This window comes from Salvia splendens, chromosome 19 (genome assembly GCF_004379255.2).
Source record: "Salvia splendens isolate huo1 chromosome 19, SspV2, whole genome shotgun sequence".
NCBI classification, from domain to species: domain Eukaryota; kingdom Viridiplantae; phylum Streptophyta; class Magnoliopsida; order Lamiales; family Lamiaceae; genus Salvia; species Salvia splendens.
Window position 1 is genome coordinate 20436106 of NC_056050.1, and position 11795 is coordinate 20447900.

Here is an 11795-nt window from a genome sequence, read left to right on the forward strand (position 1 = left end):
TAGTAGTATTTAAATATTATGGGACTGTTCATCTATTTCAATTTTCTTTCTTCTTCATTTGACTGCGACGTCTCGACCCAGGCGCACTCGCTGACCCAGACGACCCAGCGGCGACCCTGTATCTCGATAAACCCATCCATGTTGGGGCGGTGATGATCTCGACCCAGATAACCAGAACGATATTTTGACAACACTAGAAGATATTGATTTAGTTGAGGATGAATTGTGAAACAAATTTAATTCTGATTTAAATGCAGGTTTGTTCATGCTCTGTCTAGAATGAATTAAGGTAGAAATGCCCTAAAAAAGTAAGTCGTTCCATAGAAATGAACATTTGTCTTTAGTTGAGATAAATAAGATTGAAAATAAATAAAGGGTAAAAATGTAATTTTCATTTACACACCACCTGTCTTATTTTCACCATTGTAACAAACACGTAAGCAAGAAAATATTGTCAACGTATTTAGTTAATTATCTTGATTATTTTCTTGGCAGCCATTTTCCTGTCATGGGTATCAAACACGCGAGGATCTTAATGCTCCCCTATCATATCATGTCAAATTTTAAGCATAAAATTGATAGATAAAAACTTCAATATTATATACTCCTTCCAACCATAAAAATATGTGAACGTTCCATTTTCATCCGTACTATAAAAATATATGTATTTTATTTTTGGAAAGTTATATAAATTTTATAAGGTATGTCTCACTATCCACTAACACTATTTTAACTATCATTCTCTTTCTCTCTTTTACTTTACTAATTTTATCTTAATTACCGTGTCATACTCACTGCCCATATTTTTATGGGTAGAGGGAGTATCTTCATAATTAATATTGATTTTGAAAATTTAAATTTAAATTTAATAGAACTATTATTGATTATCCATCCTTCGTGTTTGATTGAAGGTACCAACATATTAGTAATTTTAAAAAAATTGTGAGATAGATGAAAATTTAATTAAATTTTATGATATCTTTAGCCAGTTATCTTATTTTTGTATAGTTATTTAGGTATAAAATTTAAATCGAAAAATTTAATTTTGTCAAAAAGAATTGAACCCAGACATCACGCCAGTGGCCGACAAAGACTAAGAACCCAGACGCCACTGTCACGCCAACCATAACTTTCCATGTCCATCTATAATTAACCTTAGATATCTCAAAGTTCGAGGATGGCCTAATAATTTAAGTTCGAGAATGTTTTAGTTTTAGTTTTAGTTTTAGTTTAATACTCCGTCTGTCTGTCCTGGAAAACAGAAACTTTTTAAATAATAATCCCTCCGTCCATGCCGATAGGAGTCCCATTTATGGGAGACACGAGTTTTAAGAAATGTTATGGGTAAAAAAAAATTAGAGGAATAAGGGTCTCACTTGTATATATTAGTTTTAAATGAAATGTAAGTGGAATGAGTTGTGGAATGTGAGACCATATTATCATTTAGAGCATCTCCAATGGCGGCGTCGTCACCGGCACGCCGATTTTTCGCGGACCCCGGTGCTGACGCCGAACCATTGCGAGCGGCGTCGGCGAAATCGGCGTCAAAATCGGCGTGCCCACGCCGATTCTTGGGCTGACGCCGATTCTCACGCCAATCCTCACGGTGCCATTGTAGGCCCCGGATCAGCGTCAGACCGGCGTCAGATTTTTAAATTTTTTTTAATTTTTCGAAACACTATATATACGCACTTTGGACATCATTTTTATTCGCACCACTTGTTTTAACGAGTACTCTCTCTATCTTAATTTCTGTACAAGATCAACAACGAGAAATGGAGAACAAATACGAAGGTACTCCAGTGACGACCAGGTCTCAGACTCCCCCGACTCCCGGGGGAGGGTCTCAGACTCCCCCGGCTCCCGTGGGAGGTGGTTGGCCTCCGATGACCGGGTACTACAACATGTACCCTGGAAAGTCCCGAAAAGGGTCGAAAACACGAAAAGAATGCGGATCAAGTTATATGGAATGATAACCGAACCTATTGATTCAGTTAGCAAATGTCGTTGCCACTTAATCAGTACACTCTAGTCTTCGCTCTTTCCTCCTTACCAAAGTAATTTTTAACTCCCAATTTTGTACAACTTTAACAGTAAAGCGGCAAGTCGGGGTCGATCCCACAGGGAAGTTGGTGTGTCGAGTGTGTGAGTAGTGAACAAGGAGGGTTGGCTGCTGCCACGCTTTAACTTGGGAGTTTTAACTACGGTTTTTATCTAGGCAGAATTTAAACTAACTAGCTTGATCAACGGAAATTTAAACACTGGGTCAAGTAAATTGCAGGTAATAACAGAAAAGTAAATGCGCGATTTAAAAGAGAGAATAACTTCGATTAAACTAAGAGACGATTACAGCGTGAAAATAAACTAAGCTAACACTTCGAAAATAAAGAAAGCGGTAAACTGAGAAGAATCTCAGCGGGAAACTTAAGTTACGCCGACAGAAATGGATATTCTGCAGCGATCCCTTCAGTCGCCCTTTTAACTACGCTATCTAAGCTAAACTAGAGATCTGAACTAAACTAAGCTAAGAGAGCAGAACTAAGCTAAACTAAGCTAGAGAGCTGAACTAAGCTAAACTAAGCTATACTAGGCGGAAAGTAAAGTCTCGGATAATTTCTTGTGGTGGCGCAGCCTCTATTTATAAGCTCAATTCAGCCTCCAGCTGGATAACGATCTTGACAGGGAATATTCACTCATGCAGAGGATGAGCGACTCATTGATTGCTACGTGCTCTTTCTTCTAGAATAACGACGCTTTTGGATAACAAATTTCTGATCGGTTCGTCATGGCGTCTTCACAAGCTGGCACGTGTCCCCTTCTAGAACGTCGTCCTGGATAACAGAATGGTGCGCCACATCCAGCTCATTTCCTCACGTTTTCCTTCTAGAAACCAGCGGTCCCAACTTTAACTGCTTGACCTCGCCCCTAGATCAACCCCCCCGATTTTTAGCCTTTTTCGCCTTTTGTACGTGCTTGATCAGTTCGGCCTTGCTGCCTTAGACAAGTAGCATTTCTGCACATTTTAACACTTGTTTGCACGATAAACCGATCAAGTAGTATATGTTTTACCCCCAAAACCGATGCATGAAATGAGCCTTATCAAACTGCTCACACTTAAAACATATTTGTCCTCAAGTATAAAGAGAAAGAAAAAGAAAGAGAAAAAGATAAGGCAAATTTCAGGCATGGTTAACTTATTTCACAAGCAAAAGAAAGAAGAACAAGAACTAAAAACACGTATTCACATGCATGCATTGGACCGAATAATTTTCCAACAATCATACCCGAGGTCGAGGTCATACCATTAACCAGTAGCTTATGTTTTCGCTTTTTCGCTTCTGCTTGATCAAGGAGTTAGCTTGTCAAGATTGCTCAATTTAAAAACCATTGTTGGATTCACTCAGTCACTCATTTCTCACCATAGATGTTAGGACTGTTCACTCGGTGTTGCTACAAATTTAATACTCTGAATCAGACTGCACAAGATAGTTCCTTAAGGTCTTTGTTTCGGGTTGTAACAGGGCTCAGGGGTAGTAACTTGTTAGGGTAGGGTCCTAGGGGTTCTAAGTTTAAAAGAGAAAATCACATGAGTCAAAAAGCCAAAGATTTGACTAAACTTGCTGGATTAAATTTGGGGTGTTTATTTCTTCTTCCACTTGATGCTCCTTCTCGGTCAATGTTGACCCTTAGCCTTCTAACTTTCGGCTTTATTTTATTTTTTTCCTAGGTCAGGTTGCAACTATTTCCTGCCCCTTTCTTTTCTTAAACCTTTTCTCAATTTTTTTGTATGATCAACCTGATTGTCTAACTTGATCAACCCGGCTACCTTTTAATTTTTTATTCTATTGCTATCCCCTTTTGTTCCCCTTGATAAATTTCATCTCCTTGACCCTCTTCCCTCATGTGATACGAAAATTTTTGGTTTTAAGGTTTCAAAGAATGGGTAAGAGTGTATGGGCTCAAAGTGGCTAACTAAGGGGTGCCTTTAGTAATGAGGCGGGTTCTTGGAACGAAGGAAGAAAAATGGCTCAACTGGTTAAATCCTAATGCCTTTAGTCCTCACTACTTGTGCAATTTTCATCTCAATATTAAAAGTTAGCCTCTCGTAATTTTTCTTTTGTAAAGAGTAGTAGAAAGTTGATAGGCTAGTTTTCGTCACTCAGATTTGATCACTTTTCGCACTTATTAGTTGAATATTTGCATGAGAAGATGCTATTTTGGTAGGGAATTGATCATTAAGTTTGGAAGCTGCTTAATGAAGGTATGGAAAGGAAAACATGCAAGAAAGAGGGCAAAATGAGAAGAAATGGAGGAAAGTGAAGGAAGAAAGCAAAGAAGACTCAAACTGCCCAAGCTGTTGGACTGGCCAGTTTGTACCCGACGGGAAAATGATTAAAGCCACTTCTACACACTTATCAATGACAACTCTCACTTGCTACACACGCCCATTCTGCCCTTGGGGAGTAAAAAAGAAAGGAAAATATGTTTTATTTGATGTATGTATTAAAAGTACTTAACTTCTCAAGAACCACCAACCACTTGATCACTTAGCTTTAGTTTAGTTTTAGTTTATTCTCTCTCTAGGAAACTTTCCTCTCTTCCTTAAGAAGAGAGATTTCAACTTCAAGGCTGCCAAAATCTTTGTTCACCATGGGTTGAAGTAGTAGTAATTTAGTTGTGGTGTTTATTTTCTCTAGTTGCTTGTTCTTAACTTTTGGAGTTCTTTTGCATCAATCTCACTCTTAGTTATTGTTGTTGTTCTTGTTTTAAAATCCCATTTCAAGTAGTAATTTCTCTAAGTGTTTGTGTTTAATGTGCTTTAAGTTTAGCTCTTGTTTGAATTTCGGTTTTAGCTTGTTGTTTAGTTCTAGTGTTGGTTATGTTCTTGTTTAGTTAAAACTTCTTTCAAGCTTTTAAAATCAGTTTCTCAAGCATTTTCTTTTCACCATGTTTAAGTGTTCTTGAAGCATCTTTCATCATGTTTAAGTGCTTTAGTATTCAGCTTTTCATTTGGTGTTTCTCTTGCTTGGTTAGTTGTGTAGCAGCCATTTAGTATTTAATTTACTCTTATTTTCGTGCCTTTAGTGTATAATTAGGAGCCAAGATCATCTTTTAGGAGTCAAGTTGAAAGACCATTAGTTGTAGGCTTTTATCCATTGGTTTTACACCTTGGGTAATAGGATTTAGGAGACAACTAGTACATGCTTTCTTTCCACTTTTGGAAGCCATTTAGCTTAGTTAATTTCTGCACTCAACCTCCATTTACATTTAATTTAGTTTAGCTTACTTTAGACAACCTTTTGCATGTCACAATCCTAGTTTCTAGCTTCCTTATGTGATAACACTTAGTTTATCTTCCTTAGCTTTTAGCTTAGTTCCTCTTGCTTTCTAATCTTAGGAATATTCATGCATGTTGCTGCTTTGTTTTTATTTTCGTCAAGTGCAAAAATTTCTCGCTACTGCTCTATTTCTCTGCTAAGCTGCCCAGTTTATTAGCTTGCCCAGTTTACATTCCAGTTTAAATGCCTTCTTTCATTTGCATGTTATTTTCCCTTTTAGTTCCCAATCTTAGCTTAAGTGTTATTTGCATTTCGTAGTTTAGTTCTCACCCCCAATTTAGAGCGTGGCGGCATCGCCAAAACCTTTCTAAGTGTGGAAATACATAACGGATGCTACCGTTCCTCGTGGGTTCGACACCCTAACTTACCATATGCTAATTAATAGTATTTTGGAAAGTGGGAACTTATAAATATTGTTGAATAGGAAGGGACACGTGCCTACGACACGCGTGCAAAATCTCTTCCTTTCAAATGGCGCCGTTGCCGGGGAACGGTGTTGTTGTCTTGTTATGTTTTTCTACACTTATTGTATATAGTTTTTTACTTGTTTTTTCTCTTATTTTATTTTATTTTATTTTATTTTTAGTTTATGAGCAGGTCATCTTCTCCAAGGCTGCTGATCGATATTGAAATCGAGAAAACGGCGAAGAGGTTGCACAAGGATGTACGTTTGACAAAACAAGCTGAAGCTAGACTTTCTGGCCTGGGCAGTCCATCGACTTGCCCATTTGACCAGACTATCCAGTTTGAAGAATCAGAAGGTTCGGAGTTAACCGACGAGGAAACCAATTCAAGAGGCAATGATGAGAGTGGTGTGCCATTAAAGGGAATCATGGATCATTTCACAAATCCTTACGATCATGGATGGGGTGATTACTCCTATTTTGAATGGATCAATCCGAACCAACAATATCAAGGTCCACCACCACAAGTACATCACCAAGCTTTCCAAGTGTCAGACGAAAATCATGTTTATTGGCCTCCTGATCAAGAGAAATACCCTCAGTGTTTCCAGCCACAAGAATTCGGCCAATATCAATCAAATCATCCGCCAATGCCGCCCATGTGCTTAGAAGATATGATGGAGGATCTAATCACATCCCAACAACTCATGCAAAACAATTTACAAGTCAACTACAATGTGGTGCATGAGATGCAAGAGGAACAATATGCGCAAATGATTAGTCTTGATCATCTTGCACGCCAAATGACACAATTGGCGACTTGCATGAATGATATGCGTGGGAATGGTGGAGAAATTCTGGCTCAAGTGCAACCACCAAGAGAGGAGAATATTGATCACATTACCCTTAGGTCCGGGAAAGAGTTGAAAGCTTCATTCAACAATAACTCAAACAGCGGACCGGGTGAAACATTGGAACATGGGCCCAGATTGCCCAGTGCAACACACTGCCCAAGTCAGGAGACTGCTAGGTTTGAAGATGGAGAGGATAGCGATGAGGAGATTGAAGAGAATGTCATCATTCAACCCAATGGTCCTACACCCATACCTTTGAGACCAGAAGAGGCGACCATCATGAAGTGGTGCAACAAATTGGAGAGTGCAAAATCTGCCAGTAACCTGCCCAATCCAGACGAACTGCCCAGTCAGTGCAACCTGCCCAGTCTGAGGGAAGAAGAAGAATTGGTGCCGTCGGAAGTTCGGCCTCCAAAATTGGAATTGAAGCCGCTGCCTACTAACCTCAAGTATGTCTACTTAGGAGGAAATGACACTCTCTCCGTTATCATCAATAGTAAGTTAGAAAATGGCCAAGGTGAGAAGTTGATCAAAGAGCTGAAAGGTCTCGACTTTCTTGAAACCGAGTTTTTGCAAGATGCGTATCTGATGCCCTTCATTGAAGAACAAGTTGAGCTCGAAGGACTTAGTGAATGCAAGTTGTTCAAAACTCAAGGGCTTGGTGATGAGGAGATAGAGGCTGAAATAATGACTTGGTGCAAAAAGATGGATCACACAAACCCACCTGAGAGATGTAAACTCTCTGATCCTAAGGAACTGCCCAGTCAGAATGAACTGCCCAGTCCAAGAGTAGAGAAAAAGTTGCTATCATTGGAGATTCATCTTCCTAAATTGGAGCCGAATGCATCTCCTTCCAACCTCAAATATTTGGAAGAAAATGAGACTATTACCAAGATCAGTGGCCTATATGAAAGTCAAGAAGATGAGCTAATCAAAGTTTTGAAGAGGCGTAAGGAGGTGACCGGTTGGACTTCGGCCGACGACATGTTGTGTATAAGCCCCAATGTTTGTGTGTTTTACATGAGTTCAGAGAAGGGTTCCAAACTCTACAGGGATCCTAAAAGGAAGTTGAGTGCATCTACTTGGAAGGATTGGAAAGTAAGATTTGACGATGCTTGTTCGGAAAAACACATGTATCTTGCCCAGTTTGTTGAACTGGGCAGTCTGAATGCCCTAGTGGATAAAGTGGCCAAAATAGGAGGAGCCGTGAAGCCGACACATGAGCTTGGAATCGAAATCCAAGGAGACAGTTGCACCACCTCCACCACCACCTGCCACATCAGCCCGTACCCCCCGCTTTGTGCGGGGGAGGTGATTTCTATCCAACCCTCTCTTTTAGTTGTTGTATATATGTGTGATGTATGTGTTTGCTTTGCAATTTTTGTAATTGTGGCCTTGTCGGCCTTGCATGCTTCGTGTTGTGGCCTTGTCGGCCTTGATGCATGCTTTGTGGCCTTACCGGCCTTTGTGAATGTTTCGTGTTGTTAGTAATCTCTCTCTAAACACTTGGTCTACTTGCTCTCGAGCAAGCAATACCCAAGTGTGAGGAGGTGGGATTCTTGTGTGTTGTTCTTGGTTTTCTAAGTTTTATGTGATGTGTTTCCTTTTCCAACATTTTAACCAAACTTGCTTGAGGGCAAGCAAGGTCTAAGTGTGAGGAGGGGGTTAGTTTTGTTGTTCGTTCATGTTGGTGTTGTGTCGTTTTTGTAAAGAGTTGTGTTTTATCTTTTTTCCAAGCCTTGATGCATGATTTGGTAATGATCCCCCTATTGAATGGTAGCAAAAAAAAACATGACTTGCTTTGTTTTGAAAAATCTATTCAAGAACTTGTGGTTTTGATTGAATGAAGTTGAGTGTGATGGAAATGTGAAGCACTACCACTTGCATAAAAGCCCATAAATGGTAAGGTTCAAAGCCTCAAAGTAGAACACTTTCTACATGTTTTCGAGCATGGAATGACATTGCATTGCATGATAGTTGATATCGCTTGGTCACTATGGTATAGATAGAGGGCACTAGGAAAAGCCAAATTGAGCCTTATTCTTTGTGATTACATCAACCAAAAAGAGCTACCCCTAGTTGCCACTTTGAAACTTTGAGCATATATTTCTTTTCAAGTTAGAAAATGGTTTCCCTCTTGTGCAAAATAAATTTGCTTAGTTGCTCCTACATAATCACCACCTTTTGGGAAAGAGATAGCAATTGTGGACATCAAAAAATAAAAAAAAAATCTGCCTCCTCCACCCAAAAAAGAAGAAAACAGTGGATGCCATGAAAAAAAAAGAAAAAGAGGAAGAAAAAAGAAGAAGAAATGAAAACAGAAGAAGAAAGAAAAAGAAGAAATAGAAAAAGAAGAAAAAAATGAATGAAGCTAAACAAAGAGAAAATGGCAAGGAAAGAGTGGGAAGGTAGATCGAAGAAGAAAAAGGAAAAAAAAGAGGAAAAAGAAGAAGAAGAAAGTGAAGTGCATCTCTAGTTTTTGGTTTGATTATATGTGATTATGTTTGGAGTTTCTAAGTATCCCTTTGGAGAATAAGCACAAGTTTTTTTTGTTGTACTACACTCACTAGCTTAGGACCCATAGGATCTAACCGACAATATTTAAATGGTCCCAAGCCCCATTACATCCCGTAAAAGACCCTCTTGAGCTACATGTGATAAAGTGATATCTCCTTGATTGCATTTTCATCATTATTCTTGAGAGAATTGTCCTTACAATTAGAGAGGGTCAGAGAGTGAATCTTTTGCTTGTGATATGTGCTTAACTATCTTGATGAGACCGACGGTTGGAACCACATTGTTCGATGAAGAAAATTATGTTTTAAAAAATTATGCATTAAAAATCTGTTTTGAGCTTGGTTCTTGGGGGTATCATTACGCTTTTCATACAACTTGCTTGGTTTGTCTTTCATGTGTTTCTTGAGTCGTTGTGTGTGTTTTTGTCTTGTATATGTGTTTGTGTCTTGTGTTTGTTTAATTTAGTGTGTGTGTAGAAAGTAGAGGGGAGTGACTTAAACTAGCAATTGAGTGAAAAGTCCAACCACATACTTGGGACAAGTATGATCCAAGTGTGAGGAGGTTTGATAGGCTAGTTTTCGTCACTCAGATTTGATCACTTTTCGCACTTATTAGTTGAATATTTGCATGAGAAGATGCTATTTTGGTAGGGAATTGATCATTAAGTTTGGAAGCTGCTTAATGAAGGTATGGAAAGGAAAACATGCAAGAAAGAGGGCAAAATGAGAAGAAATGGAGGAAAGTGAAGGAAGAAAGCAAAGAAGACTCAAACTGCCCAAGCTGTTGGACTGGCCAGTTTGTACCCGACGGGAAAATGATTAAAGCCACTTCTACACACTTATCAATGACAACTCTCACTTGCTACACACGCCCATTCTGCCCTTGGGGAGTAAAAAAGAAAGGAAAATATGTTTTATTTGATGTATGTATTAAAAGTACTTAACTTCTCAAGAACCACCAACCACTTGATCACTTAGCTTTAGTTTAGTTTTAGTTTATTCTCTCTCTAGGAAACTTTCCTCTCTTCCTTAAGAAGAGAGATTTCAACTTCAAGGCTGCCAAAATCTTTGTTCACCATGGGTTGAAGTAGTAGTAATTTAGTTGTGGTGTTTATTTTCTCTAGTTGCTTGTTCTTAACTTTTGGAGTTCTTTTGCATCAATCTCACTCTTAGTTATTGTTGTTGTTCTTGTTTTAAAATCCCATTTCAAGTAGTAATTTCTCTAAGTGTTTGTGTTTAATGTGCTTTAAGTTTAGCTCTTGTTTGAATTTCGGTTTTAGCTTGTTGTTTAGTTCTAGTGTTGGTTATGTTCTTGTTTAGTTAAAACTTCTTTCAAGCTTTTAAAATCAGTTTCTCAAGCATTTTCTTTTCACCATGTTTAAGTGTTCTTGAAGCATCTTTCATCATGTTTAAGTGCTTTAGTATTCAGCTTTTCATTTGGTGTTTCTCTTGCTTGGTTAGTTGTGTAGCAGCCATTTAGTATTTAATTTACTCTTATTTTCGTGCCTTTAGTGTATAATTAGGAGCCAAGATCATCTTTTAGGAGTCAAGTTGAAAGACCATTAGTTGTAGGCTTTTATCCATTGGTTTTACACCTTGGGTAATAGGATTTAGGAGACAACTAGTACATGCTTTCTTTCCACTTTTGGAAGCCATTTAGCTTAGTTAATTTCTGCACTCAACCTCCATTTACATTTAATTTAGTTTAGCTTACTTTAGACAACCTTTTGCATGTCACAATCCTAGTTTCTAGCTTCCTTATGTGATAACACTTAGTTTATCTTCCTTAGCTTTTAGCTTAGTTCCTCTTGCTTTCTAATCTTAGGAATATTCATGCATGTTGCTGCTTTGTTTTTATTTTCGTCAAGTGCAAAAATTTCTCGCTACTGCTCTATTTCTCTGCTAAGCTGCCCAGTTTATTAGCTTGCCTAGTTTACATTCCAGTTTAAATGCCTTCTTTCATTTGCATGTTATTTTCCCTTTTAGTTCCCAATCTTAGCTTAAGTGTTATTTGCATTTCGTAGTTTAGTTCTCACCCCCAATTTAGAGCGTGGCGGCATCGCCAAAACCTTTCTAAGTGTGGAAATACATAACGGATGCTACCGTTCCTCGTGGGTTCGACACCCTAACTTACCATATGCTAATTAATAGTATTTTGGAAAGTGGGAACTTATAAATATTGTTGAATAGGAAGGGACACGTGCCTACGACACGCGTGCAAAATCTCTTCCTTTCAAATGGCGCCGTTGCCGGGGAACGGTGTTGTTGTCTTGTTATGTTTTTCTACACTTATTGTATATAGTTTTTTACTTGTTTTTTCTCTTATTTTATTTTATTTTTAGTTTATGAGTAGGTCATCTTCTCCAAGGCTGCTGATCGATATTGAAATCGAGAAAACGGCGAAGAGGTTGCACAAGGATGTACGTTTGACAAAACAAGCTGAAGCTAGACTTTCTGGCCTGGGCAGTCCATCGACTTGCCCATTTGACCAGACTATCCAGTTTGAAGAATCAGAAGGTTCGGAGTTAACCGACGAGGAAACCAATTCAAGAGGCAATGATGAGAGTGGTGTGCCATTAAAGGGAATCATGGATCATTTCACAAATCCTTACGATCATGGATGGGGTGATTACTCCTATTTTGAATGGATCAATCCGAACCAACAATATCAAGGTCCACCAC